Below are 25321 nucleotides of genomic sequence, written 5' to 3'. Positions count from 1 at the left end.
GCTTGGATAGTTATCAGAAGTTGCCAATAACTTCCACTTTCACGTTCATTGTTGTATAATCACATTTATATTCATGATAACACTGTATCAGATAGTTTTTTTTTGATTATCTGTCAGTGCTTCAAACTGAGAGTTTTGCCAGGAATTTGCTGCAATGGACTTGACATCACTTTCACAATGAATGTTTGTAATGTGTCAGTTTTGCAAGACTTCAGGCATTTATACTGGTGGATGTAATCAGCAGAATGATAGCATCAGTCAGTGAACCAGGACACATTTACATTGCCTTTTAGATCCCAGAGGGCAGTGTTCCAACAGATAGCAGAGCCAATTTGTATTTAAACTAACCTTGCAACTAAATCTATCTGAACAGTCAACAGAAAGGCCCTTTCTCCCTACACCTCCAAACTCTGGTCTCTGACCCCAACAAAGGTTGAATCCCATGCACCACCAGAAAAGTTAAGTTTTGTCTGTTTTGTTGTAAAGATGTGCCATTCAGTGTCAGAGGTAACACACTTTCAATAGAGAAATATGCAGACCATAACATTGCACATTCCTCTGTTTACAAGCCTGTCGAAAACAAATCATTCCATTTTGTACAATGATAGGTGTGTTTCCTGATACGTGGAGTATGGAGCTTAAGAATTCAAAGTGAATTGGCAATTTATCATTGTAGTCATTGACTTGCAATGTTAGGGCATGGATTGATTTCATAAAAACACTTTTAAAAGACAAGCTTTTCTCAAGAAAGAATTGTTAGGCTGATGATTGAAAGTTCTGTTTCAATGGAAGGTGATTCAGGAATTCAAAAGGGAAAGCAGTTGATCTATCACTTGGACTACATCAGAATGAAATTTAAATTGCATGTTGTATAGTTTCCACTATTGTATTATTTACATGTTTCATTTCTTTAAATCTATTTTTGAATTATGGAATGCTTGGTGTTAAACTAGGCATTCTTAGATCAAGATGTGATTGTTGCAATAAATCAAAAGGCGATAACATGGGCTGCCAAATTGTCTAACTGCTGTCAAACATATTCACAGCACAGACTTACATCATGTCCTTGTGATTTCTCTTCAGCTGTCCCACCAATGCCTCTCGACTAGAATTACAGGGTAAGTTTCTAAGTTTACGCCTGGGCCCCAGGTCACCAGGATGCAAGCACATGACTAGGTGATTTAAAACACCAATGGTGCTGTCACATCAGAGGCAGATGCTGACAGGCTGGCAGCAAGCCTCAAGTTATAAATGGACGGTGACCTCATTCACGCAAACAGTAAATGATGACACCCATCTATGGAGGCAACTCTGATGAATACGACATTTAAACCATCATAAATTATCAGCCCAATATATGACAGTACACATTTACAAAACAATCTAAGTCTGCCTGAAGCAGTTCATGTTAATGTTTATCATTTGCTTTTGGCTTGAACACTGGATGAACTCATCTTGACCCTACGCGCACATCCGAGCTGTTGCATCAACATGGTTCCATGGAGCCCTTTAGTATTCTCACTCATTCTGAGCAGTTTTTTCTCTCCTACTCGTGAAGATGTATAAACATTACTAATGCTTTCCAAGTGCTGACACCAAGGAGAATCTTTTTCACAGCAGGAGATTCATTGCAAAATCCTGGGATACCATTGTCAAGTGGAAAATTGGTGCTGAAGTCTTAGTTTGAAATTGCTTGAAGGTTAAGGTACTGTATCTCTCTGTGTGAGGTGTTACATCCTTTCACAGGCAAAAATGTAACTGCAAAATAGCATGTCTTATATTTATATAGGTAATGTCTTATGTGTAGTTTATGTTTATTAAACTTACTCATCCTAGGTACTAAAGTACAACTTTTGCATTGTCAGTTTTACTTTAAGTGATAGTTTGACTCTCTAGGAATTGTCTGTGGGATCCTTGCAAGTTAGATTTTGTGACCTGTTCATAGGACCAATTTTAACTCACTCAAAACATTGAACTGATAAATGGTTCTGAAAAGGTTAATGTTCACGTTATATTGGTTCCACACATTCTATTGATATCGCGGATTCTGTGGGTGGAGTGAAGGAGTTCTACTCTAGTTTCCCAGAGGGGTGCATGTGACTGTACCAACTCCTTTGTTGTCCATCCCAGAATACCCTTGAACTGAGTAGCTGCTCAGCCATTTCACAGAACAAGTAAGAATCAACCATATTGCTTTGGGTCTGGAGTCATGTGTAGGGGATGGATAAAGACCAGCAGATCTTCTTCCCTGATAATTTCACAATGACTAGCTTTCAATTCGACTTCATCAATCGAATTTAAGTCGAAATCCCTACTGTAGTGGTATTTGAACTTATGTCTCCATTGAATTAGTCTGGTTCTCTGGATAACTAGGCCAATGAAATTATCACTACACCATCATGTCGACCGAATAACAATGCCCTATCTAACGTTGTTGTATTGCTTGCCATTATATAATAAAGCCTCTTGTTACCTAAGAACAGATCTTCTGCTGTAAGTATCATTTGGTGGTATATCCTTGACCACTAATTACTAGATAGGTCCAAGATAAAGGAATGACAAAAGAGGATTGGTGTCAGTGAAATACCTTGAATAACCCCTCTCCAGTGCTACATACTGGTAGAGATGATAAGTAATAGAGTGCCAGGAGTGAGCACCTGGGAAAAATTCCACAGAACCCAATCCCAACTGCATGTCTGAGAAATGGATACATGAGGGTGGCCATGCAAGAAGACATTTGAATATCCCACCATGAAGACACAGTGAAGTACATAGTCCAGAGGAGTTGCTTGTGTCTCTTTTGTGAATGACTGTCTGCTTAATTGGATACTATAACACCATCCGAAATCATAGAATCAGAGAGTCATACGTCTGTACAGCATGGACCCTTCGATCCAAGTAACATGCTGATCAGATCTGAGATTAATCTAGTCTCATTTGCCAACATTTTGCCCATAACCCTCTAAACTCTTCCTATTCATATGTCTTTTAAATGTTGTAATTGTACCAGCCTCCACCACATCCTCCGGCAGCTCGCTCCACAACCCTCTACATGAAACAATTGCTCTTAAGGTCCATTATAAGTCTTTCTTCTCTCACCTTAAACCTATGCCTTCTAATTTTGGACACTCTGGGGAAAGGACCTTGGTTGTTCACCCTATGCATGACCCTCATGATTTTATACACCTCTAAAAGGTCACCCCTCAGCCTCCGACATTCCAGGGAAAACAGCTCCAGCCTATTCAGCCTCTCCCTGTAGCTCAAACCGCCCAACTCTGGAAACATCCTTCGAAATCTTTTCTGAAACCTTTTGACTTTAATGAGATCCTTCCTATAACAGGGAGACCAGAATTGAATGCAGTATTCCAAAAGTGGCCTAACCAATGATCTGTACAGATATGACTTGACTACTCATCCTCAACGCACAGACCAATAAAGACAATAAGACCAATAAACCCTGTTATGAGGAAGGGTCACTGAGTCCAAAATGTTAACTCTGATTTCTCTCCACAAATACAGCCAGACCTGCTGAGCCTTTCCAGCGCTTTTTGTTTCTGTTTCCGATTTACAGCATCCACTGTTCTTTCGGTGTTTATCAAGTGTACCAACTGTTGTCTTCACTATCGTGTCTGCCTGCAACTCCACTTTGAAGGAAGTATGAACCTACACTCCAAGGCCTCTTTGTTCATCAACACTCCCCAGGGCCCTACCTTTGAGTGTATACGTCCTGCCCTGATTTGCCTTTCTAAAATGTAGCACCTCGCATTTATCTAAATTAAGTTCCATCTGCCATTCCCTGGCCCATTGGCTCATCTGATCAAGGTCCCGTTGTACGCTGAGATAACTTTCTTTGCTGTCCACTACCCCTCCAATTTTGGTGTCATCTGCAAACTTACTCATCACACCTCCTATATTCACATCCAAATCATTTATTATAAATTATGAAAAGCGGTAGACCCAGCACCGAGTCTTGCACCAGACCACTCATCACAGGCCTCCAGTCCAAAAAACAACACCCTATCACCACCTTCTGTCTCCTGCCTTCAAGCCAATTCTGTCTCCAAATGGCTAGCTGTTCCTGGATTACATGTGATCTAACCTTGCTCACCATATGGAGCCTTGTCCAAAGCCTTGCCAAAATCCATGTAGACAATGTCCACTGCTCTACTTTCATCCATCATTTTTGGCACTTCTTCAAAAAGTTCAATCAAGTTACTGAGATCAACCAGGTCTGAAAAAGATTTGAAGATATAATACTGCAGATGCTGGAAATCCAAAATAAAAGCAGAGAATGCTGGAGAAATTCGGCAGGTCTGGCAGCATCTGTGCAGAGAGAACCAGAGTTAACAATTCAAGTTAATGACGTTGCAGCAGAACAGTACATGAGATTGGAAACCAACAAAACAGGAATTGCTGGAGAAACTCAGCAGGTCTGGCAGATGTTATCATAATCTTTTACGAAATAGTGTAGTTGTGTTCAAACTATTCTCTTGTAGACTCACCTTCCAAGCTGCATTGTTATCATGATTAAAACCTTCCAGACGTTTTCAACTTTTACTTCAAACAAGCAATTCCAGCCCAGGGAATATACTGAGGCCCCCTCTCAATATAAATCAATGAGATGGGAATGTTTCCAGACACTTTGAGGGATGGTAGAAGAAATACCTGTCTTGCAAGTTGTCATATGAGGGATTGTTTGAACATATCAGTGGTGCATTCAGTAACAAACATGGTATAAAATTAGTTCTGTTATATCTGTTCACAGCTTCTACACGTTATTAATGCATTGAGTATCCTTAATTGCTCTGGAGCCATCAATTTTCAACATTTTCGAATATGGGCGACATAGATTGAAGAGTGAGCTGCACATTAAGATGCACGAGTTACACTCTGATTGGCTCTGTTCCTGTCCTGTGAATTGAGTTGAGGAAATTTGGGGGAGAGGCTCATAAGTCATTAAAGGCAAAAATTCAGACTGGCAACTGTCAATAAAAGCCGAGAGCATGGTGCTGGAAAAGCACAGTAGGTCAGGCAGCATCCAAGGAGCAGGAGAGTTGACGTCTCGGGCATGAGCCCTTAAGATTATGATAACATCTGCCAGACATGCTTATGCCCAAAACATCGATTCTCCTGCTCCTCAGATACTGCCTGACCAGCTGTGCTTTTCCAGCACCACACTTTTGACTCTGATCCCAAGCAACTGCAGTCCTCACTTTCTCATAACTGTCCATAAAAACAGCTTAATGGAAATGCAGATTTTATCTTGGGATTTAAACATGAAAGCCATGAGGTGATATCAAGCCTATAGAAAAGATTACTAAAACATGAGGAATGTGAGATCAGCCAGGGTTGAGGGGCAGAATGGCCGACCTCTTTTACCAATTCTATGGTTTTATGGTATTACATGCAAGTGGAGAAGTTCTAACAATTCTAAATGTTTCAAACAGCTAAGGTGTTGAAATGATTCATAGAACAACTTCAAGAAAATTGGAACCAGGTGTTGTGTTGATTGGCAAACATTAAAAAAAATTAAATCCTGTCAGGACATGAAAATAGTGTCTAAATATTAACAGGCCTTGAAGTTACACCATGGGATAATTGTGTAGAATCATTTAACATTGGTATAAAATTTCTTCCTGCACTATTTTAACAACAGTATTAACTCGGTGCTAACCCATTTATTTTAAACAGATGATGCTTTCATTAAAATAACAGAACAAGGCATTCAACACGAATGTGTCAAACACTCACACAAATTTATCTTGCAACCATCTCAAACTCTTATTGTATTTGGGGAGATACTTGCCTTTTATTGCTAGGACATAGCTTTTGTGGCTTTAAAATGGATTTTTAAGTCTGTCAATCAAAATGATCGATGTTCATAATGTTTCTGCAATTAATCATGAAATGTAACTTTCATCAGGGTTATGAAGAAACAGTCAAACTCGATTTACCAATAAAAGAAAAATGATACTTTCTCATTTAAGTACCCAAATTATCATTAAATTGCTGTCAATAGTGAATATTTTGCTTCCATATTCCAGAAAAGGGTTTACAATAGAATGCAGACCAGTACTGATGTATCTTAACTTCTATATTTATTTTAAACTGATAATACTTACATTAAAATTGCAGAGAAAGGCATTCAATGTGAACATGTGAAACATTTGCACAAAATTATCCTATAACTACCTCAAGACCTTATTGAAATCTGAGTTTGAAACTTGGATATACCTGGTAAATAAAATAAATGTTCTTCTGGATGCTACTTGCCACTTAACTACAATGCAACATAGAGAAACAAACATAGCTGTTAGTGACAGATATGGAAAATGTGGATGCACTGAAGACTCCAAAGCTACTGTGTATGACCTTTCACAATACAATAAGCCTTGAAAGTATTCCTATGTTGCTAAAGTGAAAGGCGCATGGCATATTGTACACAAATCTGAATTACTAATCTAACTGTCATATTCTTATACTGAGGTTTAACATGAATTATTTCAATTAATCAGTTTATCTCTCCAACGTGGGCATAGATGAACATATGTGCAAATGCAAGGTTTGTGAAGGTTTGTAGCTCAGGTTGAGGTTTAGGGTGTAGGTTTGCTCGCTGAGCTGTAGGTTTGATATCCAGATGTTCCGTTACCTGGCTAGGTAACATCATCAGTGGTGACCTCCAAGTGAAGCGAAGCTGTTGTCTCCTGATTTGGAGATGTCGGTGTTGGACTGGGGTGTACAAAGTTAAAAATCACACAACATCAGGTTATAGTCCAACAGGTTTAATTGGAAGCACGAGCTGTCGGAGCACTGCTCCTTCATCAGGTGATCGTCTATCACCTGATGAAGGAGCGACGCTCCGAAAGCTAGTGTGCTTCCAATTAAACCTGTTGGACTATAACCTGGTGTTGCGTGATTTTTAACTGTTGTCTCCTGCTTTTTATTTATATTTTTCTCCTGGATGGGGTTCCTGAGGTTTGTGGTGATGTCATTTCCTGTTCGTTTTCTGAGGGGTTGATAGATGGCTTCTAGGTCTATGTGTTTGTTTATGGCGTTGTGGTTGGAGTGCCAGGCCTCTAGGAATTCTCTGGCATGCCTTTGCTTAGCTTGTCCCAGGATAGATGTGTTGTCCCAGGATAGATGTGTTGTCCCAGTCGGAAAGGTAGCTTTTTTTATCTGTGTGTAGGGCTACCAGGGAAGGAGGCTGGGTCGTGTCTTTTTATGACTAGCTGGTGTTCGTGTATCCTGATGGCTAACTTTCTTCCTGTTTGTCCTACGTAGTGTTTGTGGCAGTCCTTGCAAGGAATTTTGTAGATGACGTTGGTTTTGTCCATGGGTTGTACTGGGTCTTTTAAGTTTGTTAGTTTTTGTTTGAGAGTGTTGGTGGGTTTGTACATGCAAATCCATTTAAAAGGATGACAATAAAACATTTTGTCAATAATGTAATAGATTTTCCTTGCTGCTGTGACAATGTTGGAGCTGAGACAAGGTGAAACAAATGAAACAAAGGAAAAATTTACATTTGTATTTTCTTAATTCTTTCATTGAAAATAGGAGACATTGTCAAGACCAGTATTTATTGCCCATCCTTATTGCCTTTGAACGGAGTGGTTTCTTTGGCCATTTTCAAAGAGCAATTGAGGAAACCTCATTGGTGTCAGAAACATAAACACAAATTGCTGGAAAAGCTCAGCAAGTCTGGCAGCATCCGTGAAGAGAAATCAGAGTTAACGTTTTGGGTCAGGTGATCTTTCCTCAGAACTGGAAGGGTCACCGGGTCTGAAACATTAACTCTGATTTTTCTTCACAGATGCTGCCAGACCTGCTGAGCTTTTCCAGCAACTTCTGTTTTTGTATCTTATTTACAGCGTCCACAGTTCTATTGGTTTTCATTGGAGTCAGATGTAGATCAGACTAGGTAAGAACAGCAGATTCCCTTCCCGAATGAACATTAGTGAATCACATGAATTTTGATAGGAAACAATGACCATTCTCATGATCACCATCATTGAGCCTAGCTTCATATTCCAGATTCATTAATTGAATTTAAATGCCACTGGCTACCATGGTGGGATTTGAACAAAGGATCCAAGCATATCTGCCTGTCACTCAGAACCATTGGTCTACTAGCATTACCACAAAGCCTCTGTATAGCATCTGTTGCAACCTCAGGGCATTCTGAACTATTTTACATAGAGTTATAGAGTCATAGAGATGTACAGCTCGGAAACAGACCCTTTGGTCCAACGCGTCCATGCCGACCAGATATCCGGACCTAATCTAGTCCCATTTGCCAGCACTTGACCCCTCTGAACCCTTCCCATTCATGAAGTTTTTTTGCAGTGTTGTTATTGTCGTAACATATCAAATTCCTATTGGCTGTTGCACATACAATATTCAGTGGGAGTATCTAAAATTGGAAAAATAATGCTGAATCATTTTCTACAGACAATTTTAATTGCTGGTTTATCTTCACCTAATTCACTCCTGAACTCCTCAATTTCCCTATTCAAACGTCGCTGCCTTTGTCTCTTTTCTCTCCTTTAGAACATTCCTCTTCAAACGAGCCGTCAGCCAATTTTCTGAACATCACTTGCTATGGCTCAGCATCAAACTTTGCATTGGAATGCTCCATAAAGTGACTTGTGATAACTTAATTTGTTAAGGCTGATACATTCCTGCAAGTTGTTAGTGCTCTGCACTGACCGCTCTTAAGACATCATGTATCTTTGATAGGTTAATTCATCTTGGTCAGTGCCATCTTATAATTGCTGTCATTAATCTGAAACCTGGTCTTGTGGTCCGGGTCTTGGTTTAATCCGGAAAAATGTTCTGGTTTCATTTCAAATCCATTGACATATAAATGGTGCATTCCAGACCCAAAGCTTGTGTTTTGATTTGAGTGAATGATAAATGACCTAATTTAGGCACAAGACTTATGTTTTAATTTATTTTTTAAAAAACCTTGAAGGTTGTTTGCAATGCTATTTATAGTACTTTGTTGGGAACAATTTTAGCTCACTGACTCAGCCTGTTTTATCTCATATTTCCAAGTATTTGCAATCTCATTCTTAATTTCCTTCATGAGAAAATAAATCCACAAGATATAGAACCAGAATTAGGCTCCACATTCAATCATGATTGTTATATTTCCCAACCCTATTCTCCTGCCTTCTCCCTGTAACTCTTGATCCCCTTACTAATCAAGAACTTATCTATCTCTGTCTTAAAGACACTCAATAACTTGGCCTTCACTGCCTTAGAACATAGAACATAGAAGAATACAGCGCAGTACAGGCCCTTCGGCCCTCGATGTTGCGCCGATCAAAGCCCACCTAACCTACACTAACCCACTATCCTCCATATACCTATCCAATGCCCGCTTAAATACCCATAAAGAGGGAGAGTCCACTACTGCTACTGGCAGGGCATTCCATGAACTTACGACTCGCTGAGTGAAGAACCTACCCCTAACATCAGTCCTATATCTACCCCCCCTTAATTTAAAGCTATGCCCCCTTGTAATAGCTGACTCCATACGTGGAAAAAGGTTCTCACTGTCAACCCTATCTAACCTCCTAATCATCTTGTACACCTCTATCAAATCACCCCTAAACCTTCTTTTCTCCAATGAAAACAACCCCAAGTGCCTCAGCCTTTCCTCATAGGATCTTCCTACCATACCAGGCAACATCCTGGTAAACTTCCTCTGCACCCGTTCCAGTGCCTCCACATCCTTCCTATAGTATGGCGACCAAAACTGCACACAATATTCCAGATGCGGCCGCACCAGAGTCTTCTCCAGCAAAGTTCCACAGATTCACCACCCTCTGATTGAAGAAAGTCTTCCTCATCACAGTTCTAAAGGGTTATCCCTTTACTCTGAGGCTGTGCCTTCAGGTGTGCCTTCTCCACATCCACTCTATCCACGATTCACACTCTCGTAATTTGTTCAAGTCCTTCTGCACCTCCCCACTTCGTCAATATGACCTGTCCCTCACCATTTTTTGTGTCATCTGCAAACACCACAGCAATGCCCTCAGTTCCTTCATCCACATCGTTAATGCACAACTTGAACAGTTGTGGTCCCAACACTGACTTCTGTGGAACTCCACTAGTCACTACCTGCCACCATGGAAAAGACCCATTTTTCCCTATTCTCTGCCTTCTGCCAGTCAGCCAATCCTTGATCTATGCCAGAACCTTATCCCTAACACCATGGGCTCTTATCTTATTTATCAGCCTTCTGTGTGGCCCCTTGTAGAAGGCCTTCTGGAAATCCAAATAGATCACATCCATTGACTCCCCTTTGTCTAACTTGCTCATTATCTCTTCAAAGAATTCTAACAGATTTGGCAGGCATGACCTCCCCTTGACAAAGCCTTGCTGACTCAGCCTATTTTACCTTGTACTTCCAAGTATTTTGCAATCTCATCCTCAATAATGGGCTCTGAAATCTTACCAATTGTGCAGTTTGCACATTCTCCCCGTGTCTGCGTGGGCTTCCTGATTTGAAGATCAATGCCAAAGGCTCGGCAATGTCTTCCCTTGCTTCCCAGAGGATCCTATCCGGCCCAGGGGATTTGTCTATTTTCACACTCTGCAGTATTTCTAATACCTCTTCCTTGTGAACCTCAATCTCTTCTAGTCTAGATGCAAGTATCTCTGTATCTTCCTCGCCAACATTTTCATTTTCTATAGTGAACACTGTCAAAAAATATTTATTTAGTGCTTCCCTTATCTCCTCTGACTCCACACATTGCTTGTTCCTTTTTTAAATCAGTCAACTACATTCCAAATACCAAGCAAGAATAGTGTATGCTAACCCCAACAATGTTAATTAAAAGATTCTCAAGGCTATGATACCGGCACATATCCTATCCTTTAAATTGTATGTATACATAAAAAAAACACTCCACAATCCAAATATCTTATCTGATTTTGCTCATTACAAGCGGCAGAGTATTTAATTGTCCACCTTTCGATGAGACCAAAGATGCAAACATGATAGAATAAAGATATCTATTCAATAGTACATGTCAGAAAGCATTCAATGGAAATTGGTGCCCATCTAGTTTTGGACTTAGCATTCACCTGCCAACTTATACTCCTGTAGTCAACTTCTGATGTATTACTTAGGCTTGAGAGAATAATTGGCTGAGGTTCACAATTTGTGATTTTCTATTAAGATGTCTATTTTATTGTCAGTTCTTTCTGTCCTTCAATAATGCACATTTATTTTGAGCCTACACTGATGTGTAATTCTTTAAAATTGAAGCTCAATTTGATGAATGAGTACACCACAACATTTATTTGGCTTTTCCCAAGACTCATTACCAAGAAGAATGAACAAACAACCCTAAGAAGTATTTTTGGACAAATTCTTACTCATAGTGGGATTTGAACTAAGATCTTCCGAACCATAGGTAGGGACACTACCACAGCACTTCAGGAGCTTTGAACTTTTTTTTAGTCAAATAGTTCAGACATGTTATGACACACTGCACCTTCACTGGATTTCTGACCCAACAATAAAGGCACTCATACTGCATCACAAGACTTACGTAAATCATGACTGATAGACTATGAGCATTAGTTAGCTACATGCCATCCATAATCTCCACTGAGTATTGGGATTGGACTTCTTATTGACCTACACTCATCAGAATTCTGTTTTGAAAAATTTAACCCAATTAAATATTTTTAAAATGCGAAAAATGATTAAGTAAAGAATACATTTGTATTGTTGATGGCAGAGTTACTATTGGTGTTGGACCAGTAACTGAGAGTTCCATGTATTCTTATGGGGAGCAGGGTTTGAATCCCACCACAGAGGAGAAAGTGAGGACTGCAGATGCTGGAGATCAGAGCTGAAAATGTGTTGCTGGAAAAGCGCAGCAGGTCAGGCAGCATCCAAGGAGCAGGAGAATCGACGTTTCAGGCATCAGCCCTTCTTCAGGAATCATTCCTGAAGAAGGGCTGATGCCCAAAACATTGATTCTCCTGTTCCTTGGATGCTGCCTAACCTGCTGCGCTTTTCCAGCAACACATTTTCAGCTTGAATCCCACCACAGCAGACGACAACATTTGGAATCAATGCAAATGTAGAATTGAAAGCTGAATGAAATCCATGAATCAATTGTTATAAAAATCCATCTGGTTCACTAATATCTTTTAAGAAAGAAATTCTGCTGTTCTCTTCTGGTCTAGCTTACATTAGTGAATCCAGTCTAAAAGAATGCAAATGACTCTTAGATGCCCTTTGAAATGGCGTAGCAAGCCATTCAGTTGAATCACACCACAAGAAAACTTCAATAAAGGACAGACTGAGGTGATGGAAATTGAAAAACTCAGTCCTTTACCCTTGAAAATCCTTCTTAGCAATGCCTGGGGATTAGGACCAGAGTTGATCGAGCCATCTCAGTGACTATTCAAGCAACAATGTGTTACAGTCACAGTATTATACTTTACACACAATGTCCAGGACAACGCTATCACCAACCCTGAGTTTGTCCTGTCCCATCAGCAGAATTGATTCAACAGAGGTGACAGCACAGTGGTGTACAGTTAGGAGGGAGTTGCCCTGGAAGTCCATGACATTAATTCTTAACCCCATGAAGTCTCACATCATCAGGTCAGACAAGGGCAAAGAAACTTGCTGTGAAATGTCAAATATCACTCACCTCTTTGCTTTATCCGCCTCCATGCTTTTCTGTGTTAGACACCAATTGGAAGGAGCACTGAGGGGGGCAAGGATGCAGAATGAAAAATCCTGGTTGAGTCAAGAGTTCAGGAGGCATGCAAAGAGAAGAGTGAGATGTCAACCTGGTGAAGTTACTGAGCAGAACTACTTGCATGCCAAACAGTATAAGTGGCAAGCTATTGAGTGACCTAAGTGTTCTCACATCCAATGGACCAGGTCGAAGCTCTGCAGTCCTGCCACACCAAGTCATGAATGGTGGCAGATAACTAAGCAATCTACTGGAGGAGGAAACTATTCATATATCCCCATCCTTGATGATCAGGGAGCCGAGAGCATCAGTGCATTAGATAAGGCTGAAACATTTGCAACAATTTCAAACAGAAGTGCCAAGTGGATTATCCATCCTGGCCTCTTGCAGAGGTCCCTAGAATCACAGGTGCCAGTCCTCAGCGAATTCAATTCACTCCACATTATATCAAAGAAATGGCAGGAGGCACTCGATACTGCAAAGGTTACGGGCCCTGACAACATTCTGTCAAAAGTACTGAATACTTCTGCTTCAGAGCTAACCACACACCTAGCCATGCTCTTCCAATACAGGTACAACATTGGCATCTAGCCAACAATGGGGAAAAATGTTCAGGTGCGTCCTTACAGAAAAAACAGAGAAAATCCAATCTAGCCAATTATCGTCACATCAGTCTACTCTCAATCATCAGTAAAGTGATGGGAGGTGTCATCAACACTGCTATCAAGTGACACCTGCTCAGCAATAACCTGTTTAGTGACGCCCAGTTTGGGTTCCGCCAGGGCCACTCAACTCCTGACCTCGTTACAACCTTTGTTCAAACATGGACAAAAGAGCTGAATTCTAGAGGGGAGGTGAGAGTGACTGCCATTGATTTCAAGCTGCACTTCACTGAGTGTGGCATCAAGGAGCCCTAACAAACCTAGAGTCAATGGGAATCACAGGAAAAACTCTCTGCTAGTTAGAGTCATACCTGGCACATAGGAAGATGGTCGTGGTTGTTGACGTCAGTCATCTCAACTGCGGCGCATCTTTGTAGAATTTCCTCAGGCTAATGACTTCGGCCCAAACATTTTCAGCTGCTTCATTAATGGCCTCCCTTCCATCATAAAATCTAGAAGTGGGGACGTTTGCTGCTGATTCAGCAATGCTCAGCACCATTTGTGATTTCTCAGCTACTGAAGCAGCCCATGTTCAAATGCAGCAAAATATGTACAATATCCAGGTTTGGGCTGACAAGTGGCAAGTGGCATTCATCCCATACTAGAGCTAGACAATGACCATCTCCAATAAGAAACAATCTAACCATGGCTCCTTGACATTCAGTGACATTCCGAGTGCTAGATGCCCCACTATTGACAACTAGGAGGGGACCATTGACTAAAATCTGAACCAGACTTGCCATATAAACACAGTGGCTAGGTCAGCAACTAGGAGCACTGCAGCAAGTAACTCACCTCCTGACTCCCCAAAGCCTGACCACTATCTACAAAGTATAAGTCAGGCTGTGATGGAATACTCCCCAGTTGCCTCCAACAACACTCAAGAAAGTTGATACCATCCAGGACAAAGCAACATGTTTGATTGGCTTCACAGCCACAAACCTTATTCCATCCACCATCGACACTCAGTAGCAGCAGTGTGTACAATCTGCAAGATGCACGACAGAAATTCTATAGCACCTTCCAAATCCCTGACCCTACCATCTAGAAGGACAAAGGCAGCACATACATTTTCAAGTTCCCCTCCAAACCACTCACCAGCCTGACTTGGAAATATACTTAGTTGGGTGAAAATCCTCGGATTTCTTCCCTAACGGTATTGTGAGCCTACTTACACCAAACAGACTACAGCAGATCAAGAAGGCAGCTCACCATCACCTTTCCAAAGGCAACTAGAACATAATAATCAGGAGAAGGAGTGGGCAAGTCAGTCCCTCTGGCCTGCTCAGCAATTTAATGCAATCATGGTTGCTCTCATCTCAGCCTCAACTCCCTTTTCCTGCCCACCCGCCATAACCCTTTAACTCATTACTCGTGAAAAATCTAACTCTCTTCTCCTTAAATTTATTCAGTGTTCTGGCTTCCACCATACTCTGGGGTAGTGAGTTCCTCAGATTCATGACCCTTTGAGTGAGGTAATTCCTCTTCATTTCTGGTATAAATCTACCAGTCCTTAGCCTAAAACTGTGACCACGAGAAACAACTTCAGATATACATTTCATTTGTCAATCACCTTCAGCATTTTGTAAACCTCAATGAGCCCTCCTCTCATCCTCCTGAATGCTCGCAATTGTAGACCTAAACTGTTCAATTTCTCTTCAGAAGACAAGACTTTCACCTCTGGAATTAACTAGGATGGACAACAAACGCTGACCCAGCCAATGATGTTCACATACCATGAATGAATTTTGAAAATGTCAGTCTGAGTTAAGTACTTGCTGATAAACTGCTATTGCAACCAAATCCTGGGAAAAAAAGTATTTTGTTCAACTTGATCTGAAGTTTAAAACTTTTTAGATCACTTCCGTTCTTCATGTAATTTGTATTTTTTCTGCAGGATAACTGCATGACTATTGCCCATTATGAACTCACCCTTTAAATATTGCTTAGAAATAGTTGAACTGTATCCAGTTATTCAAAATTTATTGCACTCTGACTGTCTATTGCATTTTTGTGAATCTTTAAATTATGGTCAGTAACCACAGCACAAGTTATTTCTTTTCAGTTTTCATTTCTCCTGTCTTGTGTGAAGCATTTCTTTTTCTGCAATATTCCCAAGAGTGTCTGAACACCCACAGAATCTTACACAAGTGGCCAGTTATTATGTTTGAGTCTAGGTATTTAGTGTTACCAGTCTGTGTGAGCCTGCAACACGTACCAACTAAACTCGATCCTACTGTCAAATGATGTCCTCAAAAACACTCTTTCCCGCAATGGTAACTGAATAATGAACAGCACCACTAATCCAGGCAGATATTTAATCCTCTCCAGTCCAGGGACCAATTAGCTACCCAATTATTATCCTGCCTTACATCAGCTAATTCCATGCCGACCGGGAATTCAAACATGGGAACTTTTAGTACTAAAACAGTCCATAAAATAATGAGTTTGTCTTGTAAAAGTGTCTTGCTGGATGAGAAATTCACTCAATAAATATGAGCAATTTCCTGACATACTGTCAGTGAGTGAATATATTGTAACCTCCAGCAGTTTTGTCATGATTCCATGTTGCATTTTGGGCCAGGGGCTTTTAATCTTGTGCAATTCTCATATAAGGCCATTTAAAAGCAGTTCTTAAGTAGTCTGAATGTAATACGCCCCTCAATAATACTAGTTCCTCTGTTGGGTGTGATCATCCCCAGTACTCTCCTAACTCAATGCTAGCAACTTTTAGAGAACATTGGCTGAACCATGACCTTTCTGCCTTTTCTTCAAGGCAAATGAATACTGTGCATCAGGATGTGGAGTCACAGTATGGGAAAGACCCATGACAATCAGTTTGCTGTATGAGGAGATAGCTCTGACTGTGTGTTAATGCTATTGGGATACAGTATACTCGCCCACAGATGAAGTTGGAAGGTCACATGATCTAGCTATCTCTCCAGCCCAGTGGCAAGATGAAACCATGATAAGTTGCTTCTTAAATAAAATTGATCTTTTCCTTAACTCAGCAGATTCTGTAAACATTCTTTAGCAGCAGAATGAAACAAGGATATAATATTACTCAACTGTCCTTGGTACCACTAAGCCTGGGCACTGCTCAGGTGTCCATGTTCAGCTTTCCCAAAACTGGTTATGACTCATAAACTTAAAATGTTTACATTATCAAGCATGAGTTTTAATGAGTAGGTGTGGAGGTTATCAGCACGTTGGGATCTGTGCTGTGCTGTGCAGTAGCAGACAGACTAGATACTATCTCACTCGTACCTGTCACTTCATGCGTTACAAGCAACATTTGACCCCACCCAACCTGGCTTGATTTACACACATACAGGAAACTGTGGATTGCTGACAGCATCATGAGTTTGGTCTATATGATCCACAATGCTGTAAGGGAAGGAAATCCAAGATCGTGACCCAGAAACTGTGTAGGATCAGCCCTAAACTTCCAAGTCAGGTTGACATCTACATCTCCCACCTCTGACCTTCTAGATGGTAGAAATCATGGGTTTGGAAGGTATTGCTGAAGGAGTCTTTGTGCAGTGCATCTTGTAGATGGTACATACTGATGCCAAGGTGCTTCATTGGTGATGAGAGTGAATGTTGAAGCTGGTGGAACTAATCAATTGGACTGCTTTGTCCTGGATGGTTCTTGAGTATGTTTGGAGCTGCACTCATCCAGGCGAGTGAGATGTATTCTAGCACACTCCTGATTTGCGCTTTTTAGATGATGCATGGCCTTGAGGGGTCACACAGAATCAGAAAACTGTTATGATGCAGAACAAGGCCATTTGTCTCATTGTTTCTTCTCTGGGTCTCCGAATGTGTATTTGTGCCATTTTTCTGCCATTGCCTGGAAATCCTGCATATTATTGCTATTTAAATAATCATCCAATGGTCTCAGGAGTGCATCCAAAATATCTCATAACTGATCCATAGAACCATTCTTGTAAACATCTTCTGCATTCATCCCTCCTGAAATGTGACATGAAAACCTGGACACAATACTCCAGCTGAGGCCTAACTGGCGTTTATACAAGCTCAACATAACCTCCTTGCTCTTGTACTATATGCCCTTCTTCATAAAGCCTAGGATATATTACACTTCATTAACTGTTCTCTCCACATATTCTGCCACCATCAATGACTTGCGTATGTGTACATGTAGTCTCTCTGCTCCTGCATACCCTTTAAAGTAGTGCCCATTATTTTATATTTTTCTCCATCGTCTTCCAACCCAAACACTTCTCGACATTGAATGTCATTGAACATTCCACTTAACTACCCCCACTCCAACAACTTGTTATTATTCTTTTGAATATCTTTATTATTCTCCTCAATGTAGTCAAGAGGTCAGGAGATCAATTACTCAGAATTGTCTGACCTACTCTTGTAGCCACAGTGTTTATTTAACTTTACAGCTCTAGCAAGATGCTGCACTTATCCAAAGTTTCTCTCAATCTTAAATCTATACAAACTTTAACAACATGTCTCACAACTCTCTTCTAATTCCCAACAAACTCTGATTGCAAACTATGTGGAATAATTACTTTGTTCACTATTTCTAGTAATATAGCAAACCAATTTGTAAAAATTACAATTAAATACCCAGTTTAACTAACAAACAGCAGCAATTGTTCTTGAGAATTTCAGTCACACTTTTCATAACATTGCAGTTTATTTGCTAAATAAATTCCCATTATTTTGAATTGAATTTTCCAAGCTACTCTAGAAGTAATTGTAGATATTTGTACAAAAACAATGTTTCATTTTGGATCCTGTTTTTATAATTGTCTTGGTTGGCTGCCCTCCAACTTGTGGAAGATGCTATGAGGTTCTGCTGAAATAAGTCGAAGAACTGCAAATGCTGGAAATCTGAAACAAAATCAGAAATTGCTGGAGAAATTCAACGATTCTGTTCTGTTCTGAAGAAGGGTCAGCAGACCCAAAACATTAACTCTGCTTTCTCTCCACAGATGCTGCTCGACCTGCTGAGTTTCTCCAGCAATTTCTGGTTTTGTTGTGAGTTTCTGTTGTGGGTTTTGCTGCGACTGAACAGGTAGATTCTTGGCCCAAATATTTTTGTGTGCATGGGTAGAATGTCCCACCAGTAGTCCATTCCAGAGTTCAGGATTTGCTTCCTTCTCTTTCTTTCCCTGCCTCATCATTAAGATATTGTGATTCAAAGCATGATAGCCTAAGGAGAAAGTGGGGACTGTGGATGCTGGAGATCAGAGCTGAAAAATGTGTTGCTGGAAAAGTGCAGCAGGTCAGGCAGCATCCAAGGAGCAGGAGAATTGACGTTTTGGGCATATGAAGAAGGGCTTATGCCCAAAACGTCGATTCTCCTGCTCCTTGGATGCTGCCTGACCTGCTGTGCTTTTCCAGCAACACATGATAGCCTAAGGGACAGATTGGGGCCATTGTGAACAATTGGTACCAAGCTATTCCCTGTCAGCAAGGTCAATGCTCAATGGTACAAGGAGAGTTTTTGAGTGCCTTTGATGGACTTTCTTTGTCCTCCCCTGGAACCTTGACCATTTAAGAATTGATAAAACAGGACCTGGCAGAGAAAATAGTTTTCCACCCTGGAAATACAGGGTCCTGTCCATCAATGTCTTTTGGAGTTTTCTTTCTGACATAAGACAGTCATTGTATATAATGAGGTTGTGCTGAACATACTTTTGTTGGCAGGAGGATACCACTGATACTGATCTTTCTCAAGCCTGTTTTACCAAATGCTTTCGCTGCAGACATTGAGTCAACAGCAACCACAGCTTTATATTTTCTTTCTCTTTTAGGAGGGCAGTGGGGACTGTATCATGATCAGAGAATTCACCATTTATATCTTAGAGTCATAGAGTCATAGAGATGTACAGCATGGAAATAGACCCTTCAGTCCAACTTATCCATGCTGACCAGATATCCCAACCCAATCTAGTCCCACCTGCCAGCACCCAGCCCATACTTCAAACCCTTCCTCTTCATATACCCATCCAAATGCCTCTTAAATGTTGCAAATGAACTAGCCTCCATACACGTACCACACTCTGCGTGAAAAAGTTGCCCCCTAGGTCTCTTTTATATCTTTCCCCTCTCACCCTAAACCTATGCCCTCTAGTTCTGGACTCCCCAACCCCAGGGAAGAGACATTGTCTATTTATCCTATCCATGGCCCTCATGATTTTATAAACCTCTATAAGGTCACCCCTCAGCCCCCGGCTCTCCAGGGAAAACAGCCCCAGTCTATTCAACCTCTCCCTATAGCTCAAATCTTTCAACCCTGGCAACATCCTTGTAAGTCTTTTCTGAACCCTTTCAAGTTTCACAACATCTTTCTGATAGGAAGGAGACCAGAATTGCATACAATTTTCCAAAAGTGGCCTAACCAATGTCCTGTACAGCCACAACATGACCTCCCAACTCCTGTACTCAATACTCTAACCAATAAAGGAAAGCATACCAAACGCCTTCTTCACTATCCTATCTACCTGTGACTCTACTTTCAAGGAGCTATGAACCTGCACTCCAAGGTCTCTTTGTTCAGCAACACTCCCTAGAACCTTACCATTAAGTGTATAAGTCCTGCTAAGATTCGCTTTCCCAAAATGCAGCACTTTGCATTTATCTGAATTAAACATCTTCATCTAAGTCAAGGATTGGGGCCTAGGTACAAGATGAAGATTGTGTAATGATTGTGGCTGAGCTGTGGGTAAAGAGTTATGTGTCATTTATACAACCAGGAATGCAGGGTTTGAGTTATAAGGAGAGTAAAATCTTATGCTAGATCAACTCTGACTTTTTTCACTGGAGTGTAGGAGGTTGATGGGGGACCTTATAGAGGTTTATAAAATCATCAAGGGCATAGATAAGGTGAGTGGGACGTATCTTCTCTGTTGGGTGGGGGATGTCAAGACTTGCTAGCATATTTTTAGGATGAAAAGAAAAAGATTTAACAAAGACATGAGGGGCAACCTTTATACACAGAGAGTGGTTTGTGTGTGGAATACATTTCCAGAGGAAGTGGTGGATATGGGTATAGTTACAACATTTAAAAGACATTTGGATAAGTTCATTAATAATAAATGTTTGGAGGGATATGGGTCAAGTGCAGGCAAGTGGAATTAATTTAGTTTGAGATAATGGTTGGCATGTACTGGTTGGACCGAAGGGCCTGTTTCCGTGCTGTCTGATACTATGACCCTATAACTGAGCAATTCAGGCACTGCATCTAAGGTACCATTACAGATGGCAAAATTAGCTGCATGGAAATAATCCTGACAATTGTTTATAAATTCTGCACCATGCTTGGAGACCATGCTTAGCAACGACTTCTGGAATTGGAAATCAATATTGCGATCTGCATCATATTAGATAGCAGAGCTGGCTCAAAGGGCTGAATGGCCTTCTCCTGCTTCTACCTTCTGTTATTATGTGTAACAGTTACAGAGCTGTACAAATCACTTCTGCTAACCAATCTGAAACCACTCTACACTCAGCTCAAGTGCACCAAATTTTAATTAATTTGAGGTAATTCATCTATGTTGACATGTTAAATGAAATAGTAAAATTGCTCTGTTTATGAATTACGGGATATTTGTCCTCGTGAAGATGTTATATTGCTAGCAAGATGACAGTGAACAATTAGAAGCTGTTATCTTGAACTCTAGTTTTATGAAGCTGCCTTACTTATTTTCAACCAATCGGTATAGTTTATTGGTTTATTTTTAACCTGAATATGTTTTGATCTGCTTCAGATTGAATTCCCACTTTGCAAAAAGTCACCACCCGAAATTGTTTCCTAGTTTGGTCACTTTGAGTTATCTGTCCTTACGAAAAATTAATGACACAGCAAAGACAAATGATTTGAGCCAGCTGTTGCAGTTACTAGTTGTGGGTTGAAGCATTTATGTGTTAACTGTCATTACAACTGTTGTTGCTGCATCTCTGTGAAAGTTCCACCAGTCTGATTGACTGTCAGCAGTTGTCTTTCAAATCCTTAAATTTATCAACATGTGTTTATGGTGACAATCATGGCAGCTATTGCATTCTGTCCCAGCAGCTGCCGATGTAGTTTTGTTGTGTTGGAATAATGTACCCTGAGTCTTTAACATCATGTTCTCATTGGACAGTATGATGGCTCAGTAGTAAACACTGCTGCCTCACAGGGACCTGGATTCGATTCCACCCTTGGGCGGCTGTCTGTGTGGAGTTTGCGCATTCTCCCCGTGTCTCTGTGGGTTTCCTCTAGGTGATCCGGTTTCCTCCCACAGTCCAAAGATGTGTATGCTAGGTGGCGATTGGCCTTGCTAAATGCAGGGTTACAGGGATAGGGTAAGGGGGGCTGGGTCTAGGTGGGATGCTCTTTGGAGGGGTGGTGTGGACTGCTTCCAAACTGTAATGATTCTACGATTCAGGATTCTAGTGTAGCTTATAGAAGCAACTGACCCAGGGTGATTTTATCAGTCTTTGGGGATGGGTTGTGCAATGGAAAACTTGGCAAATTTCTTGGATGACAATCTGGCCACCAGTGGGAAAGGCTGAAGATGGCACATCTGTCCAGAGCCAGTTAACCCCCTTCAGGGCAAAACAACAGCCTCTTCCTAGCTATTTTACTCATGTCATATAGGAAACATACATGATAAAGCTTTAACTGGATACCAATTGCTAGAGCAGCAAATAGGAATCTGCCTCTAGATGTTTCTTTATCATGCAATTAGTGTTTCAATGTTTCACATTGGTATGTGTGTTCCCAAATATCCAATCATGTTCTCTACTAACTATAGTTAATATACCCATATTACTCTCGGTCTCCATCACCCATGTGCCAAATGACACTAGAAAATCCAAGGAAATTCACAGCCAGGCTCTTTAAACCTCAAACTCTTTAACATAGTGAAGTCCACTCCAGCCATCTAGTCAGATTAGATTAACTCGGGGAACTTCTGATCCAGTAGGTTGGGCAAACATTACACACCAAGCATTAACTGCATATTTTCAACCTGACAATTGTCAGCTTCTGCAAAGTTAATTCAAATATTCATAGAAAGAATTAATTATTCGCCATTTTGTACGTACACCTGATGAAACATCTTGCAGTGGCATGTTATAAAAGTATGGGCTAATTAAAAATAATAGCAGTTCTCTCATTTTATTTTAAACATTCTTTGATTTTACTTTGTTGCCAGCTAATTCCCTTTTTTATTCCTTTCACCTCCCTCCCAGAAATGCTGTGCACTGATTTGATGTGGACCAAGTGTTCTACACCCTTAGTTTTGGCAAGTTATTGAATTATCTGGGAGGGCATCGGGGAAGGGCTGGCATTACAGCCAAAGTGCAAGTGTGTTTTCAGCCAAGATCCACATAGCCACACGTTTTGGCAAGAGTCTGAATAGTGACTGAGATCGCTGGCTGATCTTCCTCTGTCCTGCTCCAGTTTGCAGGGCATTGTAGTGAACTGGATCATCCATTATGCCAATTAGTACAGACTCAGAATTAATTGAAAAATTTTCAGCTCTGATAAACATTTTCATTACCATTTGAACTACTAGAAAAGTTCTCTGAACACTTTTCTCATAATATTAGCAAACATACAAATGAGAAGTCCTTGGGATTAAGGGACTGTTTTTCTTACTAACATTTTGTTGTACAATTACAAGAACTAGTGCACTTTATATGGGTATTTAATTATTAATAACATCAATTCCAAGCACCATTAACATAGTTCAAAACATACCTCACAGTAGGAAACCAGTTTACAAACGCTTTCACTTTTAAACAGAGTGGGAAGAAAATGTTGAACTGATAAACCACATTTAACAACTTGCCTCAAAAGGAATTTTATGTTTTTATTATAAGTTTTTGGAAATGGGACATGCAACTAAAATATGTGGCATTATATTCACCAGGACTTTTGCATTGCATAAGCCCCTTCTCCAATTGTGTAAAATGCAAGCTAAACTTAAGCTGAGCAACAAGCTTTCCATTGTATATGAATACACCATGTTACTACCTTGCACATTTGCTCCTTAGCTACTTTGTTTGGTTCTCTATTTTAAAGCTCGCCTGATTAAAAGTAAAGGAGAAAGTAAGGACTGCAGATGCTGGAGATCAGAGTTGAAAAATGTGGCACTGGAAACACACATTAGGTCAGGCAGCATCCGAGGAGCAAGAGAGTCAATGTTTCAGGCATAAGCAAATTATACACTTCCCTTAGCCCTGGTAATACCACACATGAAATATTGTATACAGTTTTAGTCTCCTTATCTAAGGAAGGATATGATTAGATTAGATTCCCTACAGTGTGGAAACAGGCCTTTCTGCCCAACAAGTCCACACTTACCCTCTGAAGAGTAATCCATCCAGACCCAATTTCCTCTGACTAGTGCACCTAACACTATGGGTAACTTAGCGTGGCAAATTCACCTAACCTGCACATGTTTGGAGTGTGGGAGGAAACCGGAGCACCCGGAGGAAGCCCACACAGACACGGGGAGAATGTGCAAACTTCACACAGAAAGCTGCCTGAGGGTGGAATTGAACCTGAGTCTTTGGCACTGTGAGGCAGCAGTACCTCCAACTACTGAGCCACTGTGCTGCCCCATATACGTGCCATAGAGGAAGTGCAACAGAAGTTCACCAGAATAACCAAGAGGATGGACAATATGTCTTATGAGGAGAGATTGATGAAACTGGGTCTGTATTCTTCAACATTTTGAAAAATGAGAGTCAACATTGCTGTAACTTTCAAAATTCTTACATGGTACATGGCAGGGTGATTATAGATGGGATGTTTCTGCTGGCTGGTGAGTCTACAGCTCGGGAATTGTTACAAAACAAAGGATAGGCCATTCAAGACTAAGATGAGGAGAAATTTCTTCATTTTGAAGGTGGTGAACCTTTGTAGTTCTCTATCTGAAAGGGTTGTGGAAACTCAATCAATGAGCATGTTCCTGACACAAGTCAGTAAATTTCTAGATACACAAGGCATGAAGGGAAATGGGGATAATGTAGAAGAGTGGCATTGAGGTACATGATCAGCCACAATCTACTGGAATGATGTAGTATGCTCATTGGACTGAATAGCCTACTGCTAAAGGTTATGGCGAGCAGGCAGCAAGTAAGTGGAGCTGAGTCCATTAGGAGATTAGTCTTGACCTTATTGAATGGTGGAGTAGGCTCATGGGGCCAGATGGCCTACTCCTTATCCCATTCTGTATGTTCTTATGTTTTTATATTCCTATGTTCCATTCAAATTCCTGGAACCATCACTGGTGCTAACTTGGTTGATCTCATTGGAATAAATGTTACAACTGGTCTTAGAATCCTTGATTAAGACGGTAGAGAAAATCAAGCAGAATTTCTGTTCCTGATCTCTAGTCAGTGACTGCTGTTGATGGATGATGCCATGGCTCAAGAGTTTAAGTTATGAAGTCAGTTTTCATGTGCTAGGCTTGTATTCCCCTGAGTGGTCTAATTGAGATTTTGAAAATGATTTAAAGGGCTTGGAATAGTAAACAAAGAGAGAGAAAAATGTCTCATCTGGTGTTCAGAACTGGCAGGCTTAACCTCAAAACCAGGCCCTTTGTTGGTGGTATCAGGAAAGACTACCTCAGACAAAAGGGAAGTAGAAATCCAGAAATACTTTCCTCATGAAGCTTTTGAGGCATCACCTGAAGATTTTGAAACTGAGCTAAATGGGTTTTTATTAGGCAACTGAGGGTATTGAAGAAAACTGAAGCAAGGTGGGTGATTGGAGTTAGGAGATAGATCAGCCATGAATCTAACTGAATGTTGGAGCAGGCTTAAGCAGCTGAATGCTGTCCTCCTATTTCAGAGTTCTGAAGATGGGTATTCGGTGGAGTATAATTGAATGTGGCTATGATGCTTTTCATGGTAAAACAGCTCGACAAAGTTGACTGATGTGGC

The 25321-nt window shown here is 40.7% G+C and overlaps 1 protein-coding gene across 1 annotated transcript in view; it reads left to right on the top strand.

Moving 5' to 3' along the window:
- The first annotated feature begins 1488 nt into the window (after window positions 1–1488).
- The window catches only part of LOC140453389 (transcription cofactor vestigial-like protein 2), a 60899-nt gene continuing 37066 nt past the window's right edge, over window positions 1489–25321 (top strand). The window contains exon 1 of the mRNA XM_072548001.1: window positions 1489–1705. The gene's annotated coding sequence lies outside the window, so the exon portion shown is untranslated. The remainder of the gene's footprint in view (window positions 1706–25321) is intronic.

The sequence above is a fragment of the Chiloscyllium punctatum genome, chromosome 27, assembly GCF_047496795.1.
Source record: "Chiloscyllium punctatum isolate Juve2018m chromosome 27, sChiPun1.3, whole genome shotgun sequence".
NCBI classification, from domain to species: domain Eukaryota; kingdom Metazoa; phylum Chordata; class Chondrichthyes; order Orectolobiformes; family Hemiscylliidae; genus Chiloscyllium; species Chiloscyllium punctatum.
Note: the sequence above shows the minus strand (reverse complement) of the source record. Positions and strands in the feature narration are given on the sequence as shown.